Here is a 22,319-nt window from a genome sequence, read left to right as displayed (position 1 = left end):
AATAATTTAAAAAGGTTGCAACCCACAAATTATAAAATTATTTTACCAACACCTCCTGGAAAAGTATGCCTACTAGTATCAGTGGGGGAAAAATATTTATCTGTTTTTGCCAGGACAGTGATCAAATGTATCTGTTAATGTTCATTAATTTGCATTATTCTTCTGGAACTGTTTATGGAATATAATTGACTTGACTGTGGAGGGCTGGATTTGTTACACAGTAACCATAGTAACTTCTTACACTTCATTAGCACAAAATTCCAACTTATTGATAATTTCTCCCTTTCTTATGGTTTGACAGGCATATCTGTTCATGTACTTTGATGGATATATCTGTAGTTGATAAAAGAGCCTTTCCTCCAATTGTTATTCTTCAGCCACTTGTAAAGCGAAGCCTTTGCTAGATCTCTTGCAACACTAATACCATTAAATACATAGATACACTGGACTTCATGCAACAATCATCCATGTCTTGTCTGTTACACAAATGGATACTAGTAATTGTTGGGATACTCCCTTTCTCTCCCCTCCCCTTCTTTAAATCTGCCTTTCTGCTGTGCGGTGTCCCAAGTCCATTATTCCTTATGTCAAGCACCAAACGTGATGGTCTTCATTTATCAGGGCCATCAGCTGGGATCTGGTGGGACAGAATTCTGAGATCCCAGTCACTTTTAAGTCTTGGAAACCAGACAGAATTTTTATGTTTGGCTAGACGTTTGAGCCTACGGTAGTTTGCAAGTTATGTACTATTCATAATAGAGATGTGCATTCAGGAAAGCTGAACTGAAAAACAACAACAACTGAAACAATGCCTTACTGGTATTTTTTTGGCTCATGTTTCAACTGAAAAATGGTGTTTTAAAATGTAGCCAACAATCCTGATACTGAAAAAACTGAAAAAGAGGTTTTTTAAGGGATCATTTTGGGATTGCTGGCTACATCAGTAGAAAAGGGAGAAAAACCTGTTATATACACAATGCCTTTCCAAGAACCAGCACAATCCCAGCAGAACCAAACCAGAACCCAGGAATCCAACAGAACCACAAACCAATAAGGGAAAGCTTAATGAAACCAATATCCAACTGGAGAATCTCCCCCCCCCCAAATCATATTGGGGGCATTTTTGCTGGCCCAAACAAAGAAAATGCGATGTGCAGATGCCCTCCAAAACCCACTCTGGCAGTGAATGCCCCATAGAACCATTGTCAAACTACAGAATGCCCACATTTTAACATTTGTTTGTTAGTTTGTTTTCCCCTCATTTGGGAGTAATGGAGGATAAATGGGGGCTTCAATTTTGGAGGCTGGTAAGATTGGACTCCATGACCCAAACTTCATGAAACTATGGATTTCTTGTAAGGAAAGTCATTTGTTGTTGCCGTATATACTCATGTATAAGTCGACCCGCATACAAGTCGAGGCACCTAATTTTACCACAAAAAACTGGGAAAACTTATTGACTCGCATATAAGTCGAGGGTGGGAAATGCAGCATCAACTGAGGCATCAGTAGGTTAAATGTTTTTGAATATTTATTTCAAAGAAAAACAGTAAACTGGCTCTGTAAGTGGAAAAGAGGGTCAACAAGAACAATATGGTATCAACAATAACTTTAAAAGTACAAAAACCTTAGCTCAACCAGCAACCTAAGCTAAAAACACAGGAGTTAAAAATCCTTCAAAACTGGATTCCTCATCATCATCTGTATAGTCCAAAATGTAACCCAACTTAGATTTTAAGAGGGATTATTATCTGTAGAAATGAAAAAATCTACTATTAGCTTCCCATTGTAAAACAATGGGGGGATGGGGCATCCCCTTTGGGGGTCAATAACTTTGGATCCCCTGACCCAAACTTCACCAAACCTGGCTGGTATCATAAAGAGACTCTCCTGATGGGACCAGCCAGGTTTAGTGAAGTTTGGTTCAGAGGGTCCAAAGTTATGGACCCTCAAAAGGTTAGCCCCATCTACTAATAGCTCCCATTGAAAACAATGGGGAATGGGGGCACCTCCTTTGGGGGTCCATAACTTTGGACCCCCTGAACCAAACTTTACCAAACTTGGCTGGTATCATCAGGAGAGTCTTCTGAGGGTGCCCTGAAATTTTAATGCCTCTAGCATAAAAACTGCGCCCCCTACTGGCCGGAAAAGTAAAAACACAAAAAAAATTAATGACCCGTGTATAAGTCGAGGGGAGCTTTTTCAGCATTAAAAATGTGCTGAAAAATTTGACTTATACATGAGTATATACAGTACACAGCAAATTGTGCCCCTCTATATTAAAAAGCCCCCCTCCCCGAGCCCAAGAAAGATTTCTTATAGGCCATAATTGAGATGATCTTTTTCTGGACCACCCCCCACCCCAAAAAAATTATACTAGAATGGAAATTCAGGAGTATTTGGAAATCACAAAAAAATGGATCCAACATACCTGGATTTGCATCCCCTGTCTTTTTTTTTTTTGCACAACCGTAATCTATACACACTATGTGTCTTAGCTTAGTTTAAAGTGCCACAGAAAATTATTTCTCCATGCACACATTCAGCTGAGGGCCGTGACGGTGTACTGATTAAGAGCAGTGGACCCTAATCTGGAGAATTGAGTTTGATTCCCCACGTCTCTGCATGAGCAGTGGACTTTAATCTGATGGACTGAATTTGATTCCTTACTCCTACAGACAAAGCCTGCTGGGTGACCTTGGGATGGTCACAGTTATGTTAGGACTTTCTCAACCCCACCTACCACCCGAAGTGTCTGTTGTGGGGAGAGGAAGGGAGTTTGTAAGCTTCTTTGAGACTCCATACAGGAGAGGAAAGCACGGTATAAAACCCAACTCTTCTTCTTTTGATTGTTTTGGTCCGGTGTGTGTGTGTGTGAGTATAAGTTTTGTTTCTTTGTTCCTCTCTCTCGCTCTCTGACATTTTGTCAATGTGTGTTAATGTATTTTAGATTATACATGCACACACACATACTGTTTGTGTTTGAGGGTTCCCATTAAAGTTATTGAATGTTCCATATCAGGGAACAGAGAAATGAAACCTATATTTACAAACAAATGACTGCGAAGTTTTTAATTATTTGGAAAAGTTTGCAGGTATTAGGGTTGATGGGGCAATGCTGATTGGACCACTAATTGGGAGACAGATGTGCAATATCTGGGGAAGGCAAACAGAAAGTAGGCAGAGGTTTCCTCAGCATCAAATTGTCCGTACAGAAGAAATGGAGCAAGCTTGGGACCCTTACAGCAGCAACACAATGGGTCTGGTTGCCTTGGGGTCCTCTGATGTGCAGGATTCTGAGCTGAGGAGTCTGTCTCATTGCTTGGAACTTCCCCTTGCCCTCTTTGATCTGGTGGCTCAGGGAGTGGGCTAGTTAATGTCATACCCAACAAGCTTTTTGCTTCTTAAGAAAGATGATCCCAAGGATGTTGCTCTTCAGTTCTTCTTTTCTTTTTCCTGCAGAGGTTCTACTCTTTGCTTTCTGAGTAGGTTTCAAGGGTAAAATCTGAAGCCCAGCTGTACAAGAAACAGAGTTCTGTATCCTTAGCACATCACCTTAACCTAAGAAGGCTTTTTAACAAGATTCAAGGCCATTTGCCTGCAGAGTCTCCTTCCCATTTTGTGGCTTCCAAAGTGGGATGCATATCAAAGGACATTAAAAATAGATGAGTTAAAATGAGAGAGATTAAACTCTGTGTAACTACAGGCCTCTGATGCTTTTAACAGGGCTACACACAGAGATCAGCCACAGTATGCTAGAGATATTGTGTTATGGAAATTTTGGTTGATCATATTACCAGTAATATTACTTAGTGTACTTCCCTTGTTAGAAGCCCTTCGGTATTTTATATTTTCATAATTTTTACAAGGCACCTGGAAATCAAACCAGTATTGCCCTATATTGCAGATGGGGAAAGTAGCTTGCATAGCGTCATGTAAAATACAGTCCTAACCAGCACTGCACCGTTCTAAGTCCATTAAAGTAGATGGGCTTATAAGGGTGTAACTCTGCTTAGGACTGCACTAAAAGAGTTTATCGTAAACTTGAAGTGGTGGTACCATTACAGAAAATGGTTAATTCTCTCAACTAAATTAGCCAAGTGGCTATCTAGCACACAGTGCCTACCTCTGCCAGCAACCTTTGGGTTCACTGTCATGGTCACCCAAAGCCAAATGTGGGTGATTCATTGAGGGATGTCGTAGTTTTGTTATTGATTGCTAGATGGAGTGAGTGACAACTGAAGGCTGTGGCAACCTATGGGAGTCAAATCAATTGTTTGCCCATTTCCTCGCCCCCTATCCCTTGTTCTGTGTTAGGTGCCACTCTAACAAACTCTGTGTTTTATAGTGGAGTGTTGATACTGTATGCTGTTGTGATGCCTGGGCTCTGTTGGTGGGTTTTCAGTCAGGTCTGTGGAGAGGTGTATAGGAATGGCACTTTTGATGAGTCCATTTGGACTAAAAACTATTGATGAGACTCTGAATGGCTGCTGTAACTATCTGTCTTTTATGGACAATTGTTTTATTGTTTTATTGTATTTATTGTATTTTGGAATGCCAATAAAGGCTATCATGACTCATGACACAAAAAAAGTGGCTATCTAATGGTATAAATAAGAGAAAGAATCCAAATGTCTATGAGAAATACATTCTTGTGTGACCTGTGTTTCCACATAAATGGCCACTCCATGATATACTGTCAGATCTAAATGGAGACAATTAAATTCAGTGTCATTTTAACTTCTCCTCCTTCTCCTCCTCCTCCTCCTTCTCCTCTTCCTTCTCTTGGGTGAGAGGTTGCCTAAAATGTATTAGAACATATGCATGTCCTCCCACCACTGACAGGTTCAGCTTTACAGTTATTTAAATGATTGCATAGGTATAAATATGTAATTGCTGATCAGTGCGTGAATATAACATCTCTGTTGAGCTCCCTTCCTTCCCAGGAATCCAGGAATTTCCCAGCTTGGAGTTTGTAAAGCCTGGTGGCACAGCCAGTTCAAGGTGTCGCTTCCCCACCCCTGTTGTTAATTCCTCAATTTGCAGCTTTCTAGGTTATAAGTTTCTTTTATTTTTAATTTCTGTAACAGGAAATATACAATACTGATTATTCATTGCAACAAATCATAATGCCACGGCTGAGCATATATTAGCAGCTGTTAACAGTTGTTTCCCATCCTTGTAAACACAAAGGAGTGTTGTGGCATGGAGTGTTGTGGCACCTTAAAGATTGACAGATTTATTATAGCATGAATAATTGTGGAATTAGAATTTAACAGTAGATTTAATTGTGTTAGCCAGGCCTTAAACTGACACAGCTACAGCTGTTGGGCTACCGTAAGTCTTTGAGGTGTCACAATATTTCTTTTTATACAGCAGACTGATGTAGTTATCTGTCAGGAAGTAAGTTGTTTAATGTCTACCAAACCCTTCCATCAGGGCCTAGTGCAGGATTTTGTTTTCATCACCAGTGCTGAGTACTTAGAAGAAAAGGTATCTTGAGCACTTCAGGTATTTTCCTCATTACGGAATAACTGTGGTCTCTTGCTTCCCCACCCATTTAAGAACAAAAGAGCAAGTTGCCTCTGAGCAGCCACGGAGGGGGCGTTTTTAAGCTAACAATGAATAAACCAATTATACTAACGTGTTGATATGTCAATTACTGATTTAACCAAAAAAACCTTGCAGTACCACTGTGGAGAAAATGGCCACTGCAGGGACGGGGGCAAAGAAAATGGTGCCGATGTGGGTAGGATGAGGAAAATCCAGACTTCCCTGACCACATGGTAACCATCCTGGCTTCACCACAATTTTCCCCAAAGCATTACAGAAAGGAATGTTTGGTAAAGATCACAGGCAAGACTGGGAAAGCCAGGGAGGTTGAGGAAAGCACTTTTAATGTTCTTTTTTTAAAAAAAACAAACCAACCTTTTACCTAAATGATTCTGCTGGGCGGTCTCAACCTTTTGATTGTTTAAGGAAAAATAAATGGTTGGTGCAACAGTACTTGTGGATATTGTCCTGTGCTGCTAAGGTTGCCAACACCAGCTTTTTGAAATTCGTGGAGATCTGGAAGCAGACCTCAGGAAGGGGGAAGAGCTCAACACAGACATGATGCAGTAAAGTCCACCATCTAAATTTGCCATTTTCTCCAGGGGAACTCACCTCTGTAATTTGGAGATGAGTAGTAATTCTGGGAGAACTCTAGGCCCTACCTGGAGGTAGTAGCTTGTGTTCTCCAGCACATCCCTGTCTTGCAACATTCTCTTACCAAAGATCATTGCCCAAAGTCTTTCCCTAGCCACCACTGCCCTTGTATGAAAGCTCTCCTCCATCTGCTGTTTTGTTTGTATTTATTTACTCCCCAATAACTTGTCCTGCACTGATTTAAAAGCTGAGAGGGTGTTTGTTCATTGGGTTAACATAATTGTCCTACAATAGGTTATCAATAATGCAAGCCATACTTTGTCAGCTTCTGTGTGTGAAATATCATTGTGCAGTGCACAGCCTGCCTTAGTGGTCTCCTATGTTAATTTAGATGTACATGCACTGGAGATGCATCCTTGCCCTACTTGGAGATTTAACTGCTAGAGGCTAGGAAAAGGGACTGAACTCCATAGACTGAAAATTCTAGCAACCTGCACTAACACAGCTTTTAATCATCCATATTCCTAATGCAGAAAATAGGGCAGAACAGAGGAAGTGTACACCCAAGAAATAGGGGCAGTAAGCTAATCAGCTGTGTATGTCTAAATGGCCATAATACTTGAGGCAATGTAATACTGAATTTCAGTGTACTGGGTCAAACCGTCAAATTTAACCTGAGCTGGCCTTTTCTTTTCTTTTTAAAGAAAACTGTTTTCCAATTTTATTGCTAACTGCATTAATGAAAAAAGATCAGTAATTATATTTTCTATTGTAGTCCTTACTAAAGTACTGGTGAGTGACCCAAAATGTACTCTTAGATAGAAAAAAAATACTTTGCACTCTGCTTTCTCACCTCTGCCTTCACATATTGTAAAGTTCTCCTTTTTTATTGCTATCTACTGCAAGATTGTAGAACGTGAGCATTTTCGTAATAGACGTACTGATAAATGATAAATGAAGTGAACTTGAGAAAACAAACTGACTTGTGGTCAGTGTACCTATGAACTACCTGAGCAAGACCAAGCAGTTTCTAGTAGGTTCAAAAATCAGTCTTTTGGCAAGCATGAGGATCTGATAAACTATCGGGTTAGCTATTTTTTTCCTGTCCCCAGCTTTGATTGCCCACCAGAACTCCAGTAAAACCATAGAGTTTCTTGTGATACTTTGTGAACACTGCCAAGTTTTCTCCAGAAGTGACTTCATGCCATCACCTATCAACATTCTTCACCCCCCCCCTTCTGCACTAACTGGCACCCCTGCAGAACAAAGGCCTTCTCAGTGGGCATAAGAGACCCAAACCACTTCCAGGTTTGGAGGTCCCTAGTAACATGGAGGCTGCCAACCTGGGGATCCCCCGGAATTACAGCTAATTCCCAGACTGCATAAGTTGGTTCTCCTGGAAAAAATGGATGCTTTGGAGGGTGAACCCTGTGGCAATGTAAGCCACTGATGTCCCTGTCTTCCCTAGGCTGCATCCCCACATCTCCCAAGAGTTTCCCAACCTGGATCTGGCAACCCTAACCCTCCCCATTACATTAGGGCCTCTGAAGGGCCTCTGAACATGGACACTGTTGCTAGGTCCCATTATGTAAGCTATCCTGATGCTGTCTTGTCATGCATAGGACTGTAGGAGATGCCTTGCACTGGGCTGGAATTCATACATCTCAGATTATGGGTCAGATGTTGGTCTACATGCATAATGTTCAAGGATAGAGCATAACTGAGGGCAGGGGAAAAATAGGAAAACATTGGTGTTACAAACCATCAGTTTTTGCCAGTATCCCTAATATTAAAGTCCTGAACCCCTAGCAAATACCCCAATTTGCCCGTGGGGCCAGCTTGACCTGTTACAAAGGGGTTCTGCAAACTGCGGGAAATCCCCAATTTTGGAGAAACATCTTGCTGCTTTAACAATTTAGATACCCCCTCTGCTGGAAAATTTACCAACAACATCTACCCCTACACAAATGTAGCAAAAGAGGAAATGGGAGTTCAGGTGCAAGGAGACTCTGGTGAGGAGGTGGTTGCCATGATAGCAAGCAGTTGGCCACCAAAGATGTAATAGGTCTTCCACTCCCCTGCACTTTTCTTGGAGGTTTCCCACTTATTAACATTCTCCTATAGCAGTGGTGGCGAACCTATGGCACTCCAGATGTTCATGGACTACAATTCCCATTAGCCCCTGCCAGTATGGTCAATTGGCCATGCTGGCAGAGGCTGATGGGAGTTGTAGTCTATGAACATCTGGAGTGCCATAGGTTCGCCCCCACTGTCCTATAGTTAGAGTTTCCAGTCTCCACGTGGTAACTGGAGATCTCCTGGAATCACAACTGATCTCCAGGCTACAGAGATCAGTTTCCCTGGAGAAAGTGGCCTGTTTGGAAGGTGGACTCTGTGGCATTATATCACATTGAAGTCCCTCCCCTCCCTCTGTAGGTTCTACCCCCAAAATCTACAGGTATTTCCCAGCCCTTGATCATAGTACACTATTTTTAGTCTACAGTAACTGCTGCTACATCATTACATTTATATGCTTCACACACATTTTCCCAACTCCAGTGTAATCTAACCATTAGGCTGCTGTATCAAGGTTGGGAAGAGCAGAGTTCCAATCCATCAAAACATGAGGCTCACTGAGTGATTTGGTACCAGTTACTCTTTCTTTCTGCTTTCCTTCTGTCACCAGATAAAATGCGGGTTGGGATATTAATGTGTGTTGTCCCAAAATGCAGAAGGGCAGGGTCAGTTTGTCCAGTACACTGCATTGGCTTATGTTGCTGTTGTGTATATGTTGAAGGGGGGTAATTGGTGGAGGCAATCAAATGGAAATGAAATATGAGTACAGATGGCACATGAATCTTAGAAATAGAACTGTTTTGACACATTCCTTGTGCAGCATGTTCTGCAAAAATGTGTTTATCACAGTTATACACCGGCTGCCCCCATTCTTTTACTACTTTATTGTCTTTTATCTCTTTCTACCTCCCTGCTTTCCCTTCCCCTCCCACCCTAGTCATGCCACTGAATTTTGCTAAAATACTTGTTGACATCCATGTACATGTGCAAAAATATAAAAACAACAGTTAAAGCATATGGAGGATCACTGTGAGAAGAAGGATCAGTGAGGGCATGCCATACAAAATAAATTCTTTACCCACTGGCAGAAGCTGGACACTGAAAGGGACAGGTGAGTCTCTTTGGGAAGAGAGATTTCCAGAGTTTTGGTACCATGAAAGAAAAGGCCCTCTCCAAGGTGGCTGCCTGAAATGGAGGAATTCGGATTTTTCACCACTTTTCTCAACCATAAGGAATCTCACAGCTCAATTCAGGGGGGCATCAGGGGGGGATCTGCCTATGGAAGTGGCATGGGGCTGTGCCAATGGATGCTCTCCCTGGGCAAATCTGCTGGAGAGTGGCTGCTGCGAACCTCCACAGTGTACAGACATGGTGCGGCATGCTGGTAGGCCCTTTTGCCCCTCTGCTGCCTCGACCAACATACCGGGGGCATTCTGGAGGTGTGACTAATGTCGGCTCCCACCCAGCCTTTTCCTTTTGGAATGCTGGAGCCATGGCTTTGGGCTTATGCCACCCTTTTGGATGATGTAAGCTTATAGAGCCCAAGGGGTGGGGTTGGTTGTGAAGAAGCATTTTCTTGCCTCCCTATGCCACCAAGAATCCCTCTGGGAGGCGGTGGGGCAGCACGGATGTGGCATTGCATCCTGCCACTGGGAGCTCTGGATCGGGCTGCCCAAGTGGCTTACCAACTCCTTCCCTTCCCCAAAGCAGGCACCTTGTGAGGTAAGTGGGGCTGCGAGAGTTGTGAGAGAACTGTGCAGTGGTGGGATTCAGCAGGTTTGCACCACTTCGGCTGAACTGGTTGTTAAAATGGTGCTTGTAAACAACCAGTTGTTTAATTATTTGAATCCCACCACTGGAACTGTGATTAGCCCGCAGTCACCCAGCAGGCTGTCTGTGGAGGAATGGGGTTCTCCAGGTTAGAGTCTACAACTCTTAACCACTATAACACACTGAAAATCTCTCTATTTCCATTTCATCATCAGAAAAGTTGTCAGAAGCCTTCTATTGGTACACACAACCTTATTTGTAAATTTAACAGAGTCTGAAGGGTAGAAATATAAAACAGTCCAGGCTTTCAAATATATTTTCAATTTGAGATTTTTGTGTACAAAGAAACACTGAACATTGTATCCTTCCCCCCCCAAAACAACAACAACAACAACAACGAATAACATTTATGACCAGATTGCCACTGCGTACCAACTTTGAAAGTCTTGGAGACTATGAATAGGTGGGTGAAATAAGGGGTCACTTTAACAGTGAGTTGCAATCCCTAGGAGCTAGGTTGAAGTTGAACAACATTTGTGACACTACAAAAACATATTTTGTTCCCTTTCATGCCTTATGAGAGTGTAAAGCGTAAGACCAAGGATGAGACCATTTTTCAAGTTTGTACCATTCATGTCTACACAATGTTTGGCCCCTGAAGATACTAGAAACTAGACTATTTCTTAGGAAACCCTTCACTTATTTCTCTGTCACTTTAAAAAAATTCTCCAGGAACTCTGGCAGGTATCCATTTTATCCTCACAACTAACTGGTTAGGTTGCACGAAAGGGACTTATCAAAAGTCCCCCAATGATCCTTGTGACTGTGAGAGGCCTTGAATCTTGGGCATCTGTGGTCATAATCTGTAATTTTACCACTTCACACTATCACACACAAGTGAACAGAAGCATGAAAAAAAGTTCTTTCAAAATTAGAGGAGGATGTGATGATTAAAAAAACAACAATAACAGCAACAACAACATGCTGTCATTGTGCACAACTCTCGCCTTAAACCAAAAATGAAACTGCCCACTGTGCTTTACTCTTCCCAGTCTGGCAAGTGCGGGTTGTTTCTACATTGCCTTCTGCTTTTAGTAGTGTGTGAGCATCTTGGGGGAAAGCAAACATTGCCAGTGATGCATATGTTTTATTACTATTAATAATACCAATAATAGTGTTGCCTCTTTTGCCAGATTTGCTAAGAGTAGTATTTATAAAAGGGTGATGTTACTGGAATAATGCATTTGGGATACAGCTCATTACATTGTTAATGCTGTGATTGCGGGTACGGTCTGCCCCATGATTTATAGCCAGCTTCAGGCTTCTGGGGTTCAAGTAATTATGGTATAGATGCAGTGACAACATTAGGACAAGACTAGAATACTCAACTTACTGTCTGTTGTTGGTTGCTTCTAATACTGCCGGACTCTGCAAATCTTTCTAGATTTACATTTAATGCCATTAGATCTTAATCAAAGTACTTTGAATTTCTGATAAGTTGAGCCATTCCACAATTGTACCAGAATCTTATTTGGTGATATACATTTAAAAATCCATCTCATCAGTGTGTCTCTTTGACTGCAAAGCACACATTGATTGATGCACTACTACTGACTTCCAAAACTTCAGTAGGTTCCCATAGCAATCTGTCTCTTCTGTTCTTTACCCCTTTAAGCTTGATGATGGGAGTGGAAGGTTTAGCAGTAATGTATTTTAATCTGGTGGTGGTGACAGCTCTGGCACCCTGTGTGGCGAGTGGATATAGCTAATATATCCACAAATCAAAGATCCATCATGTGACATTGAGAGGCTTTGCTGTTTGTGTGTGATGTGGCATCAAGCTGAGATTCTGTTTTGTATAATGTCGCATGCTGTTTGTTGCTAATTTCATCTGTTAGGTTTTGCATGCTGATTTTATCAATACGTATCAATATCTATACTTGTGTGTGTATATATATATATATATGGAGAGAGAGAGGTCAAATAGTTGACCATTTTCTCTGAATTTGGGTTGATTTAGAATGCAGCTTTCCCTGGTTTTATAATACAGATTTTCATAGCTTGCACAACTTCAGTCCAGAAATTATGAATATTTGATAACTTGTGGAGCTGCTGGAGATAGCAAAGTCCCTGCCAAACCTCTGGCATGTCTCAGTTAAACCCTTCCTGCAATTCTAGTTTTACATATGCAGAGGGTGTTTTTCCCTTGCTCTCCTTCCACAGGCTTAAGGTATGTGGCCCAGGAAAAAAATGTACCCCTTGTATTCTGTCTGTGGTATACGTTGGGCATTCTTTGGAGTTGTTGACTGCCAGAGAAGATGGTGAATCCAGTCATGACAAGGCTTTGGTTCAAAAACGCTTCGGGTAGTACTGTAAACTGTGCCTGGATTATAAGGAGTACTTGAAGACAGACCAGACACTGCCTCCTGGTAGGAGTTCTGCTTTGCTTTTTAAATGCCACCTCCAAACAGTTGGATACATATGCTGTAAAGTAGAAGAACAACCCTTAGTTTGTCACAGATATATAATGGAACTACTTTCTCTGTGCCACACGCTACAATGTATGTTGCACCTGACATTGTGTCAAGCATTTCTCTGCCGGTGTGTGTCAGTGAAGAGAGGTGTCTCTTAATGCTAGATGCATGGAAATATCAGTTAAAAGTCTCAGTAGTCTCTCTCTGTGTGTACACACACACACACACGTATTACACATATTAAAGTCACCTCTTGTTCACAGTTTAAGGTCCTTTCTGCACAATCCAAATAAGACGTCCTGCACATGTCTTTAAAAAGCTGCCTCTTCATTTTTTGTTTGGACATCATGGACAAAAAAGGCATCAGAGTCAAAAGAAGCCTTTCCCCCTGCCCACCATTTCCTTCTGCCCGAGTTCAAAGCTCTCGTGCCTGACATTTTGTAGTCCTGCAGTGATTCTCCATGTCTATAGCCATTTACTGAAGGTTTCCCTGGGATTCTTGCTCTGCAGGGTCCGCTGCTGGGTGTCTTTTCAGCCCCCAAAGTACATGGTTGTACTTAACTCATCCTGCCGATTCTGCCAAGATATAGTTTTCCCTTTTTTATTTTCGATGAGCTGTCTTCAAAGACGTGCAGACACAATATGAAAATCGGCATGGATTCTGAAATCATGTCTGTGCGTCTTTGAAGATAACTCATCAAAAATAAAAAAGGGAAAACTATATATTGCCAGAATTGGCAGAGTGAGCTGGGAACAACCATGTACAACTTGGGCCGAAAAGGCACCCACCAGCGGAGCCTTCAGATCAAAATTGCCAAGGAAACCTTCAGCAAATGGCTTTAGGCACGGAGAATCACTGCAGCACCATTAGATGTCAAGTGTGACCAGTGAAGGAAACTGACAAGAGAGCTTCAATAGTCAGGTGGGAAAAATAAGATGTCTCCTCAGCTTCTGAGCTCTGCACAAGAAGCAGGAGATGACTTGCAGAAAACTTCTGAAAAAAGGTCCACATTTTAGAAACCTCAAAAAAACCCCAAACACCCCATGCCTTGAACTGAAATAAGGTGTCCCGAGAAGGACTTGGGGAAAAAGGTGTGCAGAGCTCCTCTCCAAGACACCCCTTTCCTGTCCCCAGAACATCTTTGTGATGTGAAGAATGGACCTAAATGTTTCATTTTCTACCTCCCCCCCCTTTTTTAAGCTTCCTGCTGTAAGAATAGTGGGTGTTTCCATGTAGAGGTTGCTTTATTAAAACATAAAAGGTGAATTGTAGTTTGTTTTTTAAAAACCCTTCCAACCCCTTCTCACTCTTGTTTAAAAGCCAAAGTGTCTATGGATGCATAGCTCTGGTCCCTTCCGCACATGCAGAATAATGCACTTCCAATCCACTTTCACAAGTGTTTGTAAGCGGATTTTGCACAGTAAAATCCAGCTTCAAAGTGCATTGAAAGTGCATTATTCTGCATGTACAGAAGGGCCCTCTGTGTATGTTCTTTGACTGCAGAATGTATCCGTGTCCATACATTTTATTTAAAAACAAAAGTAAAACTGAGATGCTAGTAGTGAAGCCTGCCTGGAAGTTTGGACCTGGTCTACTTTAAGGCTTTCAGGGCAATACAGAGCAAGAGGCTGGATGGGTGCCCACTGGAGTGAGTGTGTGGATGCAGTTTGCTTCAGCTCAAGCAGGATTGACCAAAGATATCGTTTGATTTTGGATAGCAAGGGAGCTGTTCTTTTCCAGCAATGCTGAACCAAGGAGGTGAACTGTGTATGCTTCATGCAATTTCATTCGCCAGGAGGAAATTCATATGCCATGCATTAAAATGCCAGAAGAAATATTCAGAGCTAGAATAAGTTACCCAAGTGTAGAGATGGGAAATCAAGGGTTTGAGGCAAATGCTGACCCTCTCTCTCAAAATGTGCCCTGTTCCATAATGGCAAAACCATCTTGACCCCTAGTAAAGTGACAATACAAAGACCCAAATGAAGAACCACAGTTCTCATTATTGCACTTCTAAGTTTTCAAAAACCAGGAAATTACAGACTGAATTGAGTTGTTCTGACTTGGAGGCACTCTCTTTTTTCTGCTCCCACCCCATTTCTTTTTGTTCAGTTATGGAGTAGCTGATATTGTTAGAATCCTGACGCTGAACAGAATTGCAGGTTTATCTTGGCCCCCAAACTTAATCGGATGGCTCTATGTCAGCCATTAGGAAGCATTATTAGAATAAACCTTGTGAAGTGTGGCATTTGCCTTGAGAAACTATGTGGGTGCTGACTTTGTCTTTTGTAAGCATAGATTTCCTGCACGTGACCCTGCTTTAACAGGGCTACAGTTTATCAAGGCACACAAGCAGGTTCTGACATCAGTGGGAGCTACCTGTGTTCTTAATCTTGGACTCTTGCTAGAGATTAAGAGCTTAAACACCGTAGTGTTGATAAGAACTAACTAAGTTGGTTGAACACTGATTGGGTCAAAGGGGGGGGGCAGTTCAGAGCATGCAATTTCCATTAATGGGGTAACCCCCCCCCCCCCAACAATAATCTGTTACATAAATGCGATCAACCTGTGAACTAAAGATCAGTCTCTGAGGTTGGTGGATTAGTATGAAAGTTTATTTGGATGCATAATTATTTGTTTCCAGTATTTATATGCCAAAACGATGCGTAAAATAATAATACTAACCTGTATTTCAGTAATCCACTTGTGGCCACATTCTCGATAAGAAACAAACGCCGGAATTTTTCCACCAGACACAGATCCTTTATGTGCCTTCCTACCTCAGCTGATTCACCCAAATTGGTTTGAGCATCAATTTGAGTCATTCTGTCTCCATCCCATTTGAAAAAACCCCAACAACCTTAGACAACCTTATTGAAATTCTCTGTGGGGCTTGCCATTGGAGTTCAGCTATTCAGGCATCTTTTTATTTTGACTGTCCTCCTCAAGTGGCACTAATAAGTTTCTCATAGGGTCCTGCATGTGATAATACCATGTGCAGATGCTACAGATGAGGTAAGAAATATATAAATGTTAGTTCCTGTGTGTAGTGCTAGGGTGAGTAGGACCTAAGATAGATGAGAATTCCTTCATGATGTATCTGTTGCTGGGCAATAGGGACTGAATGCCTCCCTGCATATATTCAAAGCTAACTACAGCTTTCTAAACCTGTCAGAATTCATCATGACTAATTGGAGTAGGTTGAAGACTTAAGTTTTCAGCCTTGGCATGCTGCACAAGGCGAGAGAAATGGGAGGCTGGCAATTACTAAGTTTGTGCCAGTCACAAAGACACCCAAGTTTGTTCATGATTCAAGTCTTTCCTGTGGCCTATATATGAGAAAGGGATATTTAAGTCAGAATTCTAGTGAAGTCAAAACCCTGATCCTTTTTTATTCCTGATTTTTTTTGTTACCTGCTGTGCTGGTGCAACATCCTTTCAGTGCTGGCTAACGTTCAGATGTGTGTGCTACCCTGAAGCAGCGTGTCTTAGCAGCAAACCCTCGGAGAACTAATTAAAAGCCTTTCTTGGGGAAAAAACCTACCATTCCTTCAAATAATTGGGGTTGACTGCTTTTTTCCTCTCCAAGATAAGGATTTACAAGTGTAACAATAGTGAGGACTAGCCCATTAAGAGGAAAGTAGTTTTCTCATAATTTGAGGAGATTGGAAATTCATTCATGGTCCCTCCCCCCCCCAAAGTAATGCAAACAAGTGCTATGCACATTGGCCTAGTTGGGAGGATGAATGGGAAAGTATACCTTAGAAATAAGAGCTGAATGTGGTGGGAATGCATCTTCAGGAAATCGAGTTCTTGAAATCTTGATTCATGATTCCATTCCCAAATGGCATTGCTTCCTCCCCCCACCATTCTATGGGAAATGCATCTTTAATAATCCGTGTAAAAGATGTATGTAAAGAAAGTGCTGAGGTCCACAAATATCAACTGAAAAATGAACACGCTGTTTGCTAAATAAACGGTTGTAAATCAGTTAAAATGTTTATATTAGTGGGTTTTCCCCTTGCTGTTCCCAGATAACACTTCAGATGAATGAATTGGCTGTTAACTTAGATGTAACAATTAGCTTGGGTGCCATTTTGGTTGCATTAGGTTATGAAATGAAATAGATTGAGACTTAAATGCAATATTGCTCAATTCTTACCACATTATTCCTTAAAGAGGGTTCCCCTCTCCCCAGAGTCTGAGACTCAGCTTTGTTTTGTATTTTCAGTAGAAGTGAAGTGATCAAAGGTGTGTCTACAGAGGTCTCCCCCCCCCCCCCCGTCATTAGTTTACGGTGATCTAAATATTAAGTTTCCAGGTGTCTTTTTGAGGGGACTTGCTCACTGATTCCTCTGATAAGGGTTTCTAATGGAACAAGACCTGCCAAGTGCAGCTTTAGGCTTGAGATGACAACACATCTGGTATATCCCTAATTAGAATGCAGAAGTCCGTTCCAATGACCTACAAGCAACAATATCACATTGAGTACTTCTGAGTACAGCAATGAAACATTCTCAAATGGCTAATGGGTGGTTAAGTTGTGAAAGATTTCCTGGATGAGTGGGGTTTTTTATCCTTATGATAGCATGTGCCAATGATGAAATGGTAAATCCTGATGACCTGAAAAGGGTTCAAGGGCATTCTTATCATTGTCTATGGTTCTTGGTTGTTCAGTTGTTTTTTAGAGGAGAGTTTGGATTTATACCCCACTTTTCTCAACTGTAAAGGGTTTCAAAGTGACTTGCAAACTGCTTTCCTGCTCTCCCTACTACAGACACCTTGTGAGATAGGTGACTAGCCCAAGGTCAGTCAGAGAGAACTGTGACTAGCCCAAGATCACCCAGCAGACTAACGTAGAATTGTTTGAGCGTTTCCTGGGTGTTATTCAACCCAGTCTCAGCCCTCCCTTCAGAGGATGGCAGGGTAAAAAGTCCAATAAATAAATAAATTGAGGAGTAGAGACAAAATCTGGTTCACTAGATGTCTTGCACTCATGTAGAGGAGTGGGGGATCAAACCTGGTTCTTCAGAGATCATCTGCTCTTAACGACTCCACCTCACTGGCTTTCACTTCAAATTGACTTCCTGTCAAACCTGTGTTTAATAGTTTTGAGACTTGAGCTTTTACTGAGGCAGAAGACCCTTGGGATGCCCAAATATGCCATTTATTCTCATTTCTTTTAAGTTTCTGTACATTATAGTTGAGAGAGGTTTTTGTTTTTTTTTTGGCTGTGTTTTCTCTGCTAGTTTTCCCCTTTTGCTTATTTTATGTGATTTTTTTATGATACGGCAGTTTTATGACTTTTTTTGACAATTTGTCATAATTTTTATGTAAAACCAGGCATCAGTTTTAGCATCATTTAGGCTCCTTCCACACATGCAGAATAAAGCACTTTCAATCCACTTTCACAATTGATTGCATGCGGATTTTGCTATTCTACACAGTAAAATCCAGCTGCAAAGTACATTGAAAGTGGATTGAAATTATTTTATTCTGCATGTGCGGAAGGTGCCTTATTGTAGAATTGAGTCGAAAAGATGGTTACAAATTTGTCCTGAACACTTAGGAGGTGGCAGGGGTGCGGGGACACTGCCACAGTGTTCAACGCAGCGTTCCAGCACCGGGGAAGGGAAAGCGGCAGTCGCGCGCCTGTGGAATTGCCCCTCCACCAGGGTGTAACCCTCCTATGTTTTATCCGCACAACAACCTCGTAAGGTAACCAGCTGTTGTGGATTTGCAGGCAGCGTGGGTTTTCTGAGCATTGCATTGCCAACCAAAGATGTAAGCGAACCATTTGGAGCAAAAACAGCCAGACCCCAACCACGTAGCCCAGAAAACCTACTACAGCTGGTTAATTCCACCCATGAAAATCTTCTTCAGTATACTTGTAAGGTAAGCTGGGATGAAGAGACTGTCTCATTGTCTTCCAGTAAGCTTCATAGCAGAATAAGGATTTGCACTTGTGTTTCCCTGTCTTACGCTGACACACTAACCACTATGCCCATTGACTTGTATGGCCCCATTATTATTATTATTTTGCCTCTTTCCTTGCAGCATGTTTTTGTCTTTGTTTTGTTTCATGTGGGGGGAAAATGGACCATGGGGGTTCTTTTTTCTCCAGGTTTCACATAATTAGTAAACCCTTAGAATACTCATTATAAATAGATCAAAGCTTTTCAATTCTTCGTTACAAAAGCAGTCATCTTAGATCTAACTTGAACTGCTACCTCGTCCTCCCCCCACTGTAAGCCCCGCTGTTTTGCCACTTTGTGTTCCCTTAAATTATTAACGTTGAAAATCTTAAATTATTCAGCATGCTAAAAAATCTCAAGGAACTTTGTTTCAGCAAAAAGAACTTTCACACTATTCAAGCCCTCTTAGCTTAACTAATATGCCTTGATTGTGGCTGTGATTTCTTTCCTATGTCTGATGTGTTGCTAACCTCTGCACACAGTGAGGAGACACTGCTGTGGGCACACTGAACCCCCTCTCACCCCAGCTGAAAGGAGACTGCAGGCAGGAATGCAGTGGGACCATCCAGTGGCTAGACTCAGTGACTTCAGAGCTAATTCTAGGTCTTCTGAAAGGGAAGTCTCACTGGTAAGAGCAGGATTGCCAATTCCTGGTTGGGAAACAGCTGGACATTTTTGTGAAGAGGCTTGGGAGGGTGGGGTTGCAGAAGGGGAGACATTTCAGCAGAGTATAAAGCCATGGAATATACTCTTCAGAGAAGTCATTTTTCTCTATATCTGTTGTCTGGATAACAGCTGTAATTCTGTAACACCTGGAGGCTGGTAACCTTAGGGACAGCTAGTTGAGTTAGAACTGTTTTTTTATGTAGATATATATGAGACTGATCAGCCCATTGTAACTTGCTTAGCTGACATCAAGGCTAAGGCCCCTTCCACACATGCAGAATAATGCACTTTCAATCCACTTTCAATGCACTTTGAAGCTGGATTTTACTGTGCAGAATAGCAAAATCCACTTTCAAATAATTCTGTTTGTGCAGAAGGGGCCTAAAAACAAAAAAAAGGAAAACAACACATGTGCAGGATCACTAGGCAAAACAAACTTTATTCATCTACTTTTTACAGCAAAATCATATCCAGATGAGCTGCAAACAAGGAAACCTCCTTGGGGAATCTTCACAGAGAATTTGCTGTAGCACTCAAAATGGCGGGCATGAGCAGCGAAAATGAAAGTGAGAGGTTTGGATGGGAGAAATAAAGAGTTCCCCACCTGCTTGTGTTTGCTCAGCAGGCAGGAAACATTTTCAACCTGGGTTGAGGGGGAAAAGATATCTAGTTTAGCTATTTTTGAATAACCTGGGTTGAGAAAAATAAAACAGTCTGAAGTTGTTTTGGGGAAGAGCGCTATGTGAAGCTCTTCCCCAAAATGTTTTTTAATAATGTCTTCAGGATGTTATATTTATGCTGTGTGAAATCCACCAAAGAAACACACAATTCAGTTGAGGAGAGGGCAGCCTTTATTCCCCTGACTTGAAGGTCCTGCAAAGCCTTGTGGAATACTGAAGATCCACACCTCACACTTTTCTGGGTGATGATTCCACAAGTATGGGGTGGCCACCAATGTAATTAATACAATGAGTATTGACAGAGGAGGCATAGGTGATAGATCCTTCTGGGTTCTCAGGCCCAAAAGCAAGCCTGACTTGAATATTATGTTAGGATTTAGACATTAATTCAAACTGATGACCCTGTGGTCTTTTCAACTGGAGACACCAGAAACTGAACTTGAGACCATATTCATATTCTGTACCACTGTGCTGTTGCCTCACTCCTAACATGTAGTTTTGATGTAAACCTAGAGGTTTGTGGATGGGTACATGCCGAATACCCACTTGATAGTTCTCAGGCTTTGTTCCAGACTTGCTAATCTGAAGTTCTGTGAACAGCCTTGGGCTCTTCTCATCATACCTCTTGGCTACTCATTACTCTCTCTCTCTTTCTCCTGGAGCCGGCTGACCTAAATAATTCAGAAGTAACATTGTCTGTTGGCATACATGACAAAACTTTGTGTGTACATACACTTTTCCATGATATATTGACTTTAATTCTTCATAGTAAGCGAACAGAGAACTAAGAAGCTATAGACACGGTTTATGTGTTTCAAGAAAAGTGTTTCTCTTTCCATGATAGGCAATTCTTTTCATGCCCATCCAAAGGCTTGCATGTGTCAAAAGAGCTACAATAATAAGTGCATGTAAGAATGTTGCTAAACGTTTTCCAACATAGTTCAAGCAAGACTGAATACAGGTTGAATGAAGTGTACAATGCATAATCGCTTGTATGTGTTCTCTTCAAACCCTTGTGAAGGACCTACAATGGTTGAAGTGGGGTGTGCTCATGTTTTCTGCGGAATGCGGCTGTTGAAATTCCCTTTAAAGTTCCCTTTAAATGGATAATAGGATATCTAATTGGACCTACCTGGAGATGTAGCCAGTGATAGAGTGTTCTAAAAATATTTAATCTGATGTTATTTGTACTGCCCCAATAAGTAGTGCTGATTTAACAAGCAGTACGCATAGATGCCCACACCACCCTAAAGAGAGGGAAGCATGACGCAACCCACCCTCCCTGCTTTTCACTGTCCTTTTCACTGGCCAGAAACAATCACAGGCTGACCTGGCCTAGACAAAAATCTAATGGTAAAACTCTTCTTGAACAATACCACTATATTGGTCGCAAGTTGGCTATCTCATTCAGTTTTGCCACCTCCAGTTGGCATCAACCCTTCAGGTTGATTCGATTACCTTCTACTTGAGTGGAGATGCCAGAGTTTGGACCATCTGCATACAAAAGCAGGTGATCTACAACTGCACCACATACCTCTCCCATCAATAAGACGAATAGGATAGAACTATTTTCTCTGATAGCTTATTTTCTGTGGTGGATTCTGCACAACATCAATATAGCAACTTTAGAACATTTTAGAAAGATCCATTTTGGCATTTTGTGTGCCTGCAGTGCATTGCCAGGCAAAACGGATCTTTTTTCACGCCTGCTGCACAGAGCTCTTGTCAGTTTTACAGTTGCGCCCACCATTTTGTGTGCTGCAGCAAATTCCCTGCGAAGATTCCCCGTAGAGGTTTCCTCTGCTTGCATCAAATCTGGATGTGATTTTGCTGTAAAAAGTAGATGGATAAAGTTTGTTTTGCCTAGTGATCCCATGCACGTGTTGTTTTTTTTTCCTTTTTTGTGTGGAGGGGGATTTTTCGAAACTATAGCAACACAAATATGCACATATTGCAGCTTTGATAATCATGTTGTCATAGCTTTGCAGACATCCCCCTCAAAACAAACAAACAACAAAGGGAAAACAACACGTGCATGGGATTGCTAGGCAAAACAAACTTTATTCATCTACTTTTTACAGCGAAATTGTGCATGGATGAGCTGCAAGCAGAGGAAACGTCCATAGGGAATCTTCACTGATAATCTGCTGCAGCACACAAAATGACAAGTGTGAGTGGCAGAAACAAAAGTAACAGGTTTCGATAGGAGAAATAAAGCATTTCCTGCCTACTTGTGTTTGCTCAGCAGGCAGGAAATATCTTCAACTTGGGTTGGGAGAGGGGGAGAAGATCGCTACTTTAGAGATTTTTGAAAAACCCAGGTTGGGAGACTGACCTCGTTATAACATCCTAAAGATGTAATATTTGTGCTGTGCTTAATCCACCTGTATTCAGCAAGATGGTGGATATGGTGATGTGCCATTTTTGTTGGCTGCAATCTTTTGGTGTCTCAGGAATGGTTTGTAAAGGAACATCATTGGTAGCTCAGGAGAACTAGATTGGATTTCCTGAAACTGGCTTTTAATGCCAA

General features: G+C 41.7%; 1 protein-coding gene across 5 annotated transcripts in view; it reads left to right on the top strand.

Moving 5' to 3' along the window:
• The window catches only part of PCDH11X (protocadherin 11 X-linked), an 896,187-nt gene that overhangs the window by 35,349 nt on the left and 838,519 nt on the right, over nucleotides 1–22,319 (top strand). Inside the window, exon 1 of one of the 5 annotated variants that reach the window (XM_048514061.1) lies at nucleotides 18,227–18,363. The exons of the other annotated variants lie outside the window; for them this stretch is intronic. The gene's annotated coding sequence lies outside the window, so the exon portion shown is untranslated. Of the gene's footprint in view, nucleotides 1–18,226; nucleotides 18,364–22,319 lie in introns of those variants that run through there. 5 annotated transcript variants of the gene reach the window in all.

Source organism: Sphaerodactylus townsendi, linkage group LG13 (assembly GCF_021028975.2).
Source record: "Sphaerodactylus townsendi isolate TG3544 linkage group LG13, MPM_Stown_v2.3, whole genome shotgun sequence".
In the NCBI taxonomy this organism is placed as follows: domain Eukaryota; kingdom Metazoa; phylum Chordata; class Lepidosauria; order Squamata; family Sphaerodactylidae; genus Sphaerodactylus; species Sphaerodactylus townsendi.
The sequence above is the reverse complement of the archived record's forward strand: the minus strand, read 5'-3'. Positions and strand labels throughout refer to the sequence as shown.